General features: G+C 36.6%; 1 protein-coding gene across 2 annotated transcripts in view; it reads right to left on the minus strand.

The window, feature by feature from the left end:
• The window catches only part of nek7 (NIMA-related kinase 7), a 65,175-nt gene extending 56,523 nt beyond the window's left edge, over nt 1-8,652 (minus strand). Inside the window, exon 1 of one of the 2 annotated variants that reach the window (XM_088927772.1) lies at nt 8,411-8,652. The gene's annotated coding sequence lies outside the window, so the exon portion shown is untranslated. The remainder of the gene's footprint in view (nt 1-8,410) is intronic. The other variant, XM_088927773.1, reaches the window with a different exon arrangement.
• Between the last annotated feature and the right edge of the window lie 2,822 nt (nt 8,653-11,474).

The raw sequence follows: 11,474 nt of genomic DNA on the forward strand, positions 1-11,474 counted from the left end.
ATGCTTAAGGTACAGCTTTTATTTTTCACACTGCAATTGTTTAGAAATCATTGTTGCATAAATAATAATACAAAATAATTTTCAAACGCACTTATATATTGTGTATTGAGATGTCATTTGTCTCTGGTCAACAATAATAATATTTTTTAACTTTACAGGTCTTGGATCTTGGATGGAGTTCAGGCCTAGGGCACGTTCTGTGTGGAGGTTTCATGCTCTCCTCATGTCTAGGGCCACATTTTCCAGGTGTTCCGGTATCTTCTCACCTCCTACTAAACAGTTTCATCTAAATGGTCCCAATGTGGCCATGTACCCTGCAATAGTGCCTAGACTTTCCTTACCAGGAATAAGCAGCTTTCTAAAAGCAAAAATTATTATGGTATTCCTTTACTTTTGGGCCACACTTTCTAATTTATTTGGCTCATGCTTTATTCAGCTGGCTATCTTACTGGAACAACTGGAGTAAAGTACTTTGCTCAAGTGAACAACAGCAGTGTGTCACCAGAGATTTCAACCAACAGCCTTCCAGGTATGAGTGCAGAACCCAAGCCAGTGCGCCACACTGCTGCTCCCAGAGACCACTTTTAATCACTATATACAGTATTCAAAGGGTTAATAAATTTAACACAAATTCATGTTAAATTTAAAGGATGCCATATAAGCTATGGAACTTCTATGATCCTCTTTACTGAAAGGAAAATTAAAACCTTGGGTTTATTGAACCAAGAAATCATTAGTGATGCACTTTCAAAACCTCAAAAGAGATCATCATTTGAAACTAAGGATGCTAAAACAATAGGCTCTGGGGAAATGCACATTTGGCATTATGTAGAATAACTGAACAAGGTGCAGGTGGGAATCAAAAACTAAAACCCAACATTGTTACATTGTGATTTAATTTGCTTGGTGTAAATTCCAAACAGAAACAATAAATGACCCCAAGAAGTTTGGTTTATAACAAACAAGTCAAACTTTTTTTTTTATTGAGATTCCAAACTTCCCACAAAAACAAAAGAGCTGATATACCAATGCTGGACACTGCAGAAGTAGGTGTGTCTTCAAGGTCACACAGCACTCAGTAGCACAGCCATGAGTCATATCTCCTATAATCCCTTGTTACAACTCAAATTCACAGAACACAAAGCTTTCAAACAAACTCGACCGTCATAAACCGAAAGTCAAGGTGTCACTCTACAATTAGGACACACGTTAATGGTATTAGTGTTTGTCTCCATGACAAATTGTTTAGGTCTTTACTTACAAAATACAACAGAGGCGAAACACACGGCTGAAAAAATAGGCACAGACTGAAAACTTCAAAAGGATTCCTCCCATTCCTGCAAAAATCAGCAAAACATAAAGGTAGCTAATGTTCAAGGAAGCAAATCAATATTTTTTCCCAATACTGGAAATCCAATTTCACCACTTGAGCTGTTTTTACTCCTCATCATGCCATTTGATATGCAACTGGAGTTCAGAAAGGTCAGTTATGTGAAGGATTACATATTTCCAAATTCAGTATGTTCGATTCACCTCTATTCATTAGATCACGCTTGACAATTTAAATCCTAAAAGAAAATATTTGCAAATGAGTAATTATCATCATAGTCATCCATCGGTTTCTATACCTTTTCAAAATTAAAATATCATACCACCTTGGACAGAAGAATTAAAAATATAACAACACTGTTGTTACTATTAGTATATTTAGAATGTCTGTTTTTCTTGATCCTTCAATGTGTAAATAGTGGCATTTCAATCTACAGGATGTCAAGAAGACATGGAGACAGAGATTGTCCCAGAAGGGATTAATGTGACTTACAATCCTTGTCCAAGGAGACGGCCCCCTTTCATCTGTGTTTTTATAGAGATATAGACATCACGTATTCCACCATTTCCTAGTCCACAGCTTTAAGATTCAAGTTTTACAAGGCTTACAAACGCAGTAAATAGGGTTTACGGTACTCACCCTGTTTACAATGTGCAGCATTCCAGGACAGCACATGTTGTAAAATATTCACTGTTAAACTGTCAATGAAGCTGGCTCCTAACCCGGCGTGCATGCCAGGATGCTCGGCACCCGTGCGTCTTCCTGCTCTTGCTCGCTGAAAACCTAAACCAAACCTTGTCAAAACCTTAAAGAACAACAAAATATCCTGCTGGCTTCCCAGCCCAGCTTTCGACATCTGTAAAGTATTTTTATACACTGCCCACAACCACACTGGCAAAGGTCTCAGAGTCCAACTTGGCATGACTTCTGAAAAAACATGGTGCTTCCTGCAGCTTCCAACAGCCTGTTTGTTTCCCAGTGATTAAGAATACCAAGGGCCTCCAACTGGGACATCCATGCCAGAAGATTCTTGTGGTTCACATCAAGCACAGCCAGGCCACAGGCCAAACGGACTGAAACTGCCATTAACGCGACTGCAAGAGGTTTGAAAATGTTACAAACAACTGCATTCTAACCTTTTTTTTTCAAAAAAATAAAAACTTCAAAAGCAATCGCTCTCTTATTTCGCCATTCAAGTCCTGTAAAACTTTCAAACTCATCCGATGCATTGTGGGAACAAATAAACACCAACAGCTTATACTTTAGAAAGTCTCACAGTTTTACAGGGTGGAAATTAATTTCGCTTTGGTTTCATTTTATGGCAACTTCATGCTGTTGTGTTTCTAATCTCAAGGGACTCCCGTACATGTCTAGAGAAAACAAAATTATATTCAAGGAGAGGCTTTCTTTCTTTCCAAACTTCAAGGATGAGAACTATTTCTTCCTACAAAAAGAAGAAATACAAGATAATAACCTTTCCTTTTTAAATGCTCACACATATCCAAGAGCATGCTGGATTTCAAACATTTATACTTATTTCAAAAGATACCAACCTACTTAGATCCTAGGTAACATTAGATAAATAACAAAAAGGGTACACCTCAAGTGATGATTTGTATCAGTATAGTGCTGTTAAAGAGCCATTAGAAGCTGGAGGTGTAATGAAAAAACTGGCTTTCCCACTGCTCTTCACTTATATTCTGTCTTTTAGTGTCATTGTGTTTTATTCTTTTCATCCTAATTATAGCCAAGCTCATCTTCTCACTATGCTTGGCCTTACCTAATTATATGAAGACAAAGTTAATGCAAAAAAGGGCTAAATACAATCTCTAAGCCAAGTAAAAAGCATTGCTTGGATCAAATATGACAACTCATGTTCAGACTGAAGATGGGAGCCTTGTACAATTTCCCAAATTGCAAGAACACAAACCTAAACAGTTCATAATTAAGAACGCAAAAAAAATCAGTAGAGAAGAGCAAAATTCGTATCGGCATAGTCTTAAGTGGGGAAAAAAACACCAACACCCCTTTCTGCTTCACAAAAAACTTTCAAATGCCATTACCAAAGAGGCTTCTTTTCTCTGTATGAACAAACTAAAGTTCCTGAAACAGAGAACAAAACACAACCAAAAGCAGTTTACATGCACCCACAACACCATATTTTGACCACTGGCACTGACCCTGCAGAACAAGCGTGAAGTAATATTTTTGGTCCCAAGCTAAACTGTAACAGTAGATGAGAAATTCCATGGAAATTCCTTAATTTCTCTGCAAAAGGAGCAGAGGCATGTTTGTTCCCAAGTGTTTCCACGATGGTTTGAGGTTAAGCAACATTCACCATGAAGTACCATCAATCACTGCAAGTTATTTACATTCTGATTTATATGGAAACTGTCCAAATATACTGCATGATTACACAAGCCATAAGCTAACAATGAAATCATATTAATACAAGAGAAACAAAAATAAAACGGCACAAAGTAAATGAGCCAACCTTCTGTGGAGATTAACCTGGATTCTACAGAGGATGCAGAAAATGTAGGTTAGACCAGAAATGCATAGTGATATTCTAGCAGTCGAAGACTGGGCAAGGACCTGAATTTGACCAAAACATATAGCAAAGTATGACTGAGTGCTATCAATATACAAAACTATGATAAACAAGTGCAACAGTGCACCAACAACCACTGGGCTGATGTATATAATTTGTATTACTGCACTTTTTTTGTGATGCAGTCATCAGTACACTCAATAGTTTTCCATTCCACACCCAAAACATTTATAAAATTTCACTTCTGTATCGAGATTTGAGATTTAATTTTGCTTGGCACTTTTGGAAGTCCTTAAATGCTATTCAGGTTTAACTTAGAAATTTACATATTAACATACAAGCATCCACTAAACTTTACCTGGGGCTTTAGGTATGGTTTTGACCCCCCGACAGTGCTCTCCATGCTGCCTAATAAGAGTGTATCTGAGCAGAGGTAAGTATGCGTGAAAAAAGAAACAATGCCTTTTATGTTTTGTGAAGGGTGAAAATCAAGGTGTTTATTTCAATAACTACGATACCAGGAAATTACTCATTTGAACGTAGTTCTTAATCTAACTCTGTCTCTGAGGTAAAGTATTTCCTGTATAGGAAGTTTTTTGTTAAAACCTTTAAATTCTCTTTAGAAGCGGACAATTTCAGCCCAGTGTGAAATCCGTCACACCATCAACAGTGAGATGATAGAACAAACCACAAAAGACAAAAGTGAAGGACTTAAATTTCACACTGGGACAGTAAAGTAGCAGTTTACTAATGTATTTTAGACATGTTCATAGAAATGATCCAGATTTCTAAGAGTCCCGTTTCTACCCACCTTTACAGCTGAAAAACATTACATACCTGTATACTGATATGTAGCAAACCTTTACATCTTCACATCTGTTTTACTGCTCTTCCTACATTCTCTTATTCTAATCACATTGTGCTTTCTTACAAAAAACTGAGTGTTAATTAAAAAACCTTCCAAAGATAATGAATAATAAGAAATCAAAATAATTAAGGGTCATATTTGCATACCACTGCTGTTGTAAAATGTGTTATGCTGATCTCGTAAACGAAGAAATATAGTTTAGCATGTCAGTAAATCTCCCAGTAATGCATTATCAGAATATTAATATAAGCACAATGAAAATGCAACTATAATGAATTGTAACATTGTCAGAGATAAATGACACTTCCAAGCCTCCAAACAGGTACAAATCGTCATCTGTCTAAAATGTTTACTTGTGTATGGTTTATAAAGTACAAAACATTTTGAGGTCAACACACATCACACAGCAAAAGATCTGTGCAAAAGCAGAGAGCCTATAGTACAGCACATTTAAAACTAAAAAATCTGACATGTTGCCAAGGGCTGTCTACAAAACAATTGCTGACATATATCCTCTGATTCCCACATCAGCTATCTACAAAATCATTTTAGATGACAGTTGATTTTTGAGACTTGCAACACGGGCCACTCAAATATGCTAGGAATTAACTTTTGGCTGATATTCACTGAATATCACATTTCTGTCACGTTACCATAATTCCAAAGAAAAGAGACAGTGAATAGGCTTTTGGGCATCATACAGTGCTACTGTTCTGCATTTACAAGTTTAGACTTGTCTTTGTATGAGATCTTTACACTACCATGGAGCAATAATGCTTTGAAGAAGTTAACAGAATAGTGTAGTTATTGAAAGTATTTTAGAAGAACAATTGCTTGAACACACAGGACATTTTAAAAAAATACATAACTGCTCAAACAATAATGGCTGGAGATGCCAGGTAACAATTACAAAAAAACATTGCTCAAGATTGAGCAATAACTCTTAGAATGTCAGAAAGCAGAGAATAAAATCTGACTGGTCAACCACTTATTTCTGTAAAATAAAGAATGTTGCAAATTCTTTTTCTAGCCCAGTCCAGGGGCCTCCAACCAGACCACTTTGCAAGCTGTGGTTGAAGTGGTCTGCGCCTAACAACCTTTGCTACCAATGAAAAGCAAACATCTCTCTTGCCCGGAACTTTATTTTAAATAGGTTTTTTAATCAAACATATTCAATTCGAAATATTCTCTGGAGAACCTAAGTGCAAGCCTCTTCACCAGATCATCAATGTACAGAAAAAGACAATTTAGTCAACTGACTTACAGTATCTTGTTAAATAAAGTATTATCTATTTATATCTGCTTTATATTGTTCTTAAAGGCACAGATCCACGATAAAGGGTATCAACAGGCTGAGTTATTTTCATCTTGTTTTGCGTTACTCTTTTCGACTACCCTAGTCACAGAAAATGCAGCAGAGAGATCTACAATGTGGGTCACCCTGCTTCCCATGGGACACAGACCCTTAACAGGCTGCTGGTTGAAATGCAGGCTACTGGGTGCAAATAGCTCATCATGGCTAGGAACTAACATGAGAGGACCATCAGTAATAGCACCGCACAGGATGAGCAGAGCAATTAGCGATGGCCAGACACCCTCAGAGCTGGGGTTTAACACTTAGTACGTTATGTCGATTTTAAGACCAACACGAAATAATATGCAAGTGAAAGAGATGGTCAGCATTAGACAGACCATTAGTGTGTGTCTCGGTCTCTCCCAGACTAATGCTGTACCACTGCACCTATTCAAAATCTGAGGGCACAAAAAAAGGAAAACATATTTGTTTATGCTTTTAATAGTGACAAAACCTGCTGAAAAAAGGTGCCTGCTACCCCCATAAAAATCAGACCTTTACTAAAGTCTATACTGCAAAGAATAATTTCTTAAAGTACTGTAAACATTATGGTTACAACAGCTGACTTACAACCTAAGTGTTCCATTGCTGACATTTCTGAATACCATTTTAGTAGTTTTACACTTGGAACCTTTACCACAAAGCAGAGGACACAAGTGGAAAACACATGGAAATGCATTTGAAACAAGAAAACAGGAGGCACTTTTTTACGCAAAGCACTGTGGGGGTATGGAACAAACTACCCAATCAGTTGGGAATCAGGAGAATCAAATTTGTTGAAGCTTCTTTCAAGAAAGGGCTGGGGGGTGATCCATGGACCAATTCGTTGCTAACTAGCAAATGGGCTGTACGGGCTGAGAGGCCTCTTCTTCTTGTCAGTAGCAAGTTTTGCTCTCCATCGCTTCACATTGCAACTGCAACTCTCCTGAAGACAACATGAATTCGCACAAGGTTTTATGGATATTACCTGACGTGATCAACTGAAAACGCTTAAAAACATAAAACTGTCTTGTGCTAACATATGTTTCAGTGTATGACCTCGGGCAGTGAAGCTTTAAATCATTGGTTCAAAGGCCAAGTATGAAGAAGGCAGAAAGAAAGGGGGGGGGGGTTTCTCCTACAATCTGCTGTTTAACTGGGTCACACATGACCTGATTCACTGAGAATGTACAACTGCTCGCACTCCACGCTGTCTCTCTCAAGCGTCTGTCAATAAGGCTACTATCACTAGTTTATGTCAATTTTATAAGCTACACCGATGTGCAATGTTACACATTTCCCCAGAGATCTTTATAGCAGAAACAGTCACAAAATGATTTTTGTTCCCATCAGTGAAAAAGACCTTTATGGCAGGAACAGTCACAAAATGATTTTTGTTCCCATTGGTGCAAGAGATGTTTATAGCAGGAACTGTCTCAAAATGGTTTTTGTTCCCATTGGTGAAAGACTGACATATGTCTGCCCCACACAGCTTTAACTATGCACATTTTATTTCCTTTTTTATTTTATTATTTATTTTATGTTATTCATGTAGCACGGGAGAATCAAGATTTATTTTCTTGCAATGTTGGAAAAGCCTTGCTTCCATGTGGCTTTCTCATACATGTACAAGAGCTACAGTTTATAAATTCAAACAAAATAAATTCAGTTGAGAAAAAAAAGTAATAAGGCTCTAGTTATATCAATATAGGAGAAAAAATTAATTAGGCTGATATATGCATGAGTCATCCTGAAATCATGGTGGGATGGCCCTATTGTCGAACCTGTTCAAGACTGTTCTCTTAAAGGCTTGAATCATTGTTTTGTTCTATGTGTGTATATATTGTTAAATAGAGCGTCAATACTGACTTTCACAGTCACAGACAAACGTACTGTGCTGTCCACAATATCCACCACCTCTTATATCTATACGGCCTATAAATACCATCGTTGTTAATAGCACAGTGTGAGCAAAAGAGTGTACATGTGGCTAGATAAAGATTCGCACTTTTAAAACGTTGCGAAAGCCCAGCAGACCGAATGGTGGGACTTCATTTATAAAGTTAGTTTAGTCTGTAAGTCAACCACGGTAGCTGTAGGTCTGTTTCTCTTAGTTACAGTGGGGAATCCATGACAGTGAACTAAAAATGAACTTTTAGATATTAAGAAAACGTGATCCAGAGTGAAAAGGAAGGATAGTATTTCACTTTATCGACGTTTTAGCACGGAATGAACTTTCTTCCGCCACAGAAAACTGAAAGGCCACTTAGAAAACATTTTAGAAGCCAAGCATGCGAAGCGTATTTACAGTTTCTTGGGGTTTCTTACCAGGAAGTGGTGTGTTTTCACTGCTGGGACTTCTGATGGCGGTTGCCTTTTCGATTACTTTTTTCAAGGTCTGCAGTTGAGTTCGTGGGCCGCTTCTGCGTGGCAGCCTACCATTCGGATTTAAAATTTTACCGTCTGAACTTCTAAAGTTAGTTGAAAAGTGTGATTTGTGTTGAGGGATTGTGCCTCAGCTGCTCCCCATTCCTGCTCAGTGCCAGTAATGTAAACATCCCAGCATTCCCGGAGGAAAGGGGCGGGGCGCAAGTCACCACTGAGCCTGTACGAAAACTCCGCAACGCTGGGAAAGTGACGAGATTTTCAAAAAGTTTGTACAACAGCACCAAGTGGTTTCCATTCATATCTGTGTATGGTGCGTTTGTTAAGAACGATACAATTTTTTTCCATACTTTAGCGGTATCTGTTGACCCGCAGTGTTATGGGCAAAAGACTTCTTCCATTTTGATGTCTGAGCAATGAGTGTCCTGGAGCAAACTGTTCTGTGTGACTAAGTTAAAAAGAAATCAATCATAGAGCATTTTGTCCATGAAAGCCTGTATACTTTCATTAATCTTACATACGTATGTATGAATAGAAACGCGTATATAGGCATTTAGTGAAATAAACTAAATATAAATTATTATTTACAACATAAATAAGAATAAAGGAGCAGAATAAGCTATTTTCTTAAAAACCGTATTTGGCATCAACATAAAGCGACATACAGTAGTGTAACAACCATATTTCCATCTCTTGTGATCATATTCTTCTTTTTTCATAAAGGAAAACGTTAGAAGGGAGAATATGTGTTTGTTTACTTGTGGTCAAATACTGTATGTAATATATACTGTACCTTGCGTTTTACTCAACGTAACCAATGTTTCATTATAGTACTTTAAAATTTGCGTGGGTTGTGAAATGTATCTAGTGACCCTAGTATCCAGTGACACTTTGTTCTGCACTATGTTCTACTAGAAAATAATGGAAGGAGGCAAAAAGCCATATTTAAATTTCATTTCCATTGTATGTTCTAATGAAATCTTTGTTCTACTGAGACCAGCTGCTCCCTAGTTAACTTGAATTAACATCTACAAGTCCTTAAATGTGATTGTGACATTAATTTACTTGTTAATTGCATCTCTGTTAGCATTCTATCATAAATGTGAGTAATGTTTCTGCAAAATATCCCAACTGTAGATTAAAATATTAATTAGATGCATGAATACCAATCTAACAAAATGTAATGGATATTCATTACACATTAAGCAGATGTTTTAAGATTTTGTTTGTTTTTAAGAATTTGTACAAAGACAAATGTTCTTTTTTACTCTTTGTACACCCATAGTTTACACTGTTAAATTGAAATCTCTTTCTTTTTGTTAATCTTGTCTATACCTGGCAAATGCAAAATCTTTAAAAAGTTAAATATTTGCTTCCCATCAGCTTTAGTGTCTGGCTTTAGGAACTCTGAAGATCTGGTGTGTGGATAGCGATGTGGGATTATAGCTGAGGCTACACTGTGTGTATTTGTTTTTACAATTTTCTCTCTTCCTTCAGTAGGATCAGTTATATACAGTACACACAAGGAACGTCTTAACAATTTCAAATTTCTGGTTTCTAGGGGAATAATTAAAAGGGTATATGAAAAGTCATCAAACTGTAAAAAAAAAGATTTATTTAGCGATCATATATTAGCCTATAATATAAAGGTTTATGGGATTTTTTTTCTAAAACTTGGGCCTGAATAAAATCAAGCTGCCTGCAAAAACTAGAAGCTAAAGAGTCTATGTGATAGCAGCATTCTGTTTTGTGGGTAGATGAAGTCTCTGTACTGAGTATTTGGTTTGTAATTTGTAACTAGACAGAACAGACACTCATTTGTACAGTTTTCATACAATGATTTAAAACCAAGGGTTTGAATGGTATGTCACCACCTTAATGTTCACAGTCATGAATTCCATTCAATGTGTAATCTTCTCTTGTTCATTCTAAATGTACTGTATGTTTTGTACATGCAGAAATACCAATTCCAATGATTGAAGAAGTAAATGAGCGGTTTTGTGAGACAAAAATTACTAAAATACAGACCTAGTAAGAAAACCATAAAATGCTCTTTGTTGCACATCAACAGTGCACATCAACTTCAGAAACCCTGGGCTGTATAAACAATTCCAGAAAGACCAATGTGTATTGATCATTGTGACTGTTATACACCTGATGAGTTTCCCCAGAGCTCCAATTAAATTTCTTAAATACAAAAGGCATACAACAACACATTATATAATGTCACTGATAAATAAACACCCATTACAATTATTTTTTCCTTGCATTTTGTCTTCATGTTGGGGGGTGAGCACAGAAACATCACCATGGGCAACTATAGTATGTGGACATGCACCTAGGAAAAATGTGGGGTGCAATGTGTTGGGGCTGTTTCTCCTGGGCAAAGTAAAATATTGCTTTAAATATAGAGCAAGCTGCTTACTCCCACATCCTAGACAGTTTCCTCTGTGTTCCTTGGACATTTATTTAAGTTTTAAAAAAATCTGAACCTTTTAACTGTCACTCATGGAAATAGAATTTAGACAGAAAAAAAAACGTCAGACTCCTTCAGCTGACACTTCACTGAGCCAAAGTTGAAAAAATAAGGAATTCATATTTTCCCATACAAAATAATGATATCCTGTGGTGAACACGTCTCAGCTGCTTGGTTGAGCAGACAGACAAAGGGTTAACTGTATTCAATTAAAAGTGAAGAGCACAACTTCTTTCACTGATATTATTGTTTGTGGTCTTGATTGCTTAGTGTGATTTAACATCTTTGTATCTTGTTGAATAGCTTTAGACTATTTTCATTTTTAAGCGAGTTATAATTGTATTTTTATCATCTTTGAGAACTCATAAGTAATTAAGAAATGTACATTTGTATTTTCACTTAAAACTTAAATTATTCATCAGGAGTTAACGAATATCTCAGAGTAATAACATTTATCACAGTAATTTTTTTTTTTGCATTCCCACAAAACTATTTGATTTCCAAATATTTTACCACCAAAGAACTTTAATA

Source organism: Atractosteus spatula, chromosome 11 (assembly GCF_055471065.1).
Source record: "Atractosteus spatula isolate fAtrSpa1 chromosome 11, fAtrSpa1.hap1, whole genome shotgun sequence".
NCBI classification, from domain to species: domain Eukaryota; kingdom Metazoa; phylum Chordata; class Actinopteri; order Semionotiformes; family Lepisosteidae; genus Atractosteus; species Atractosteus spatula.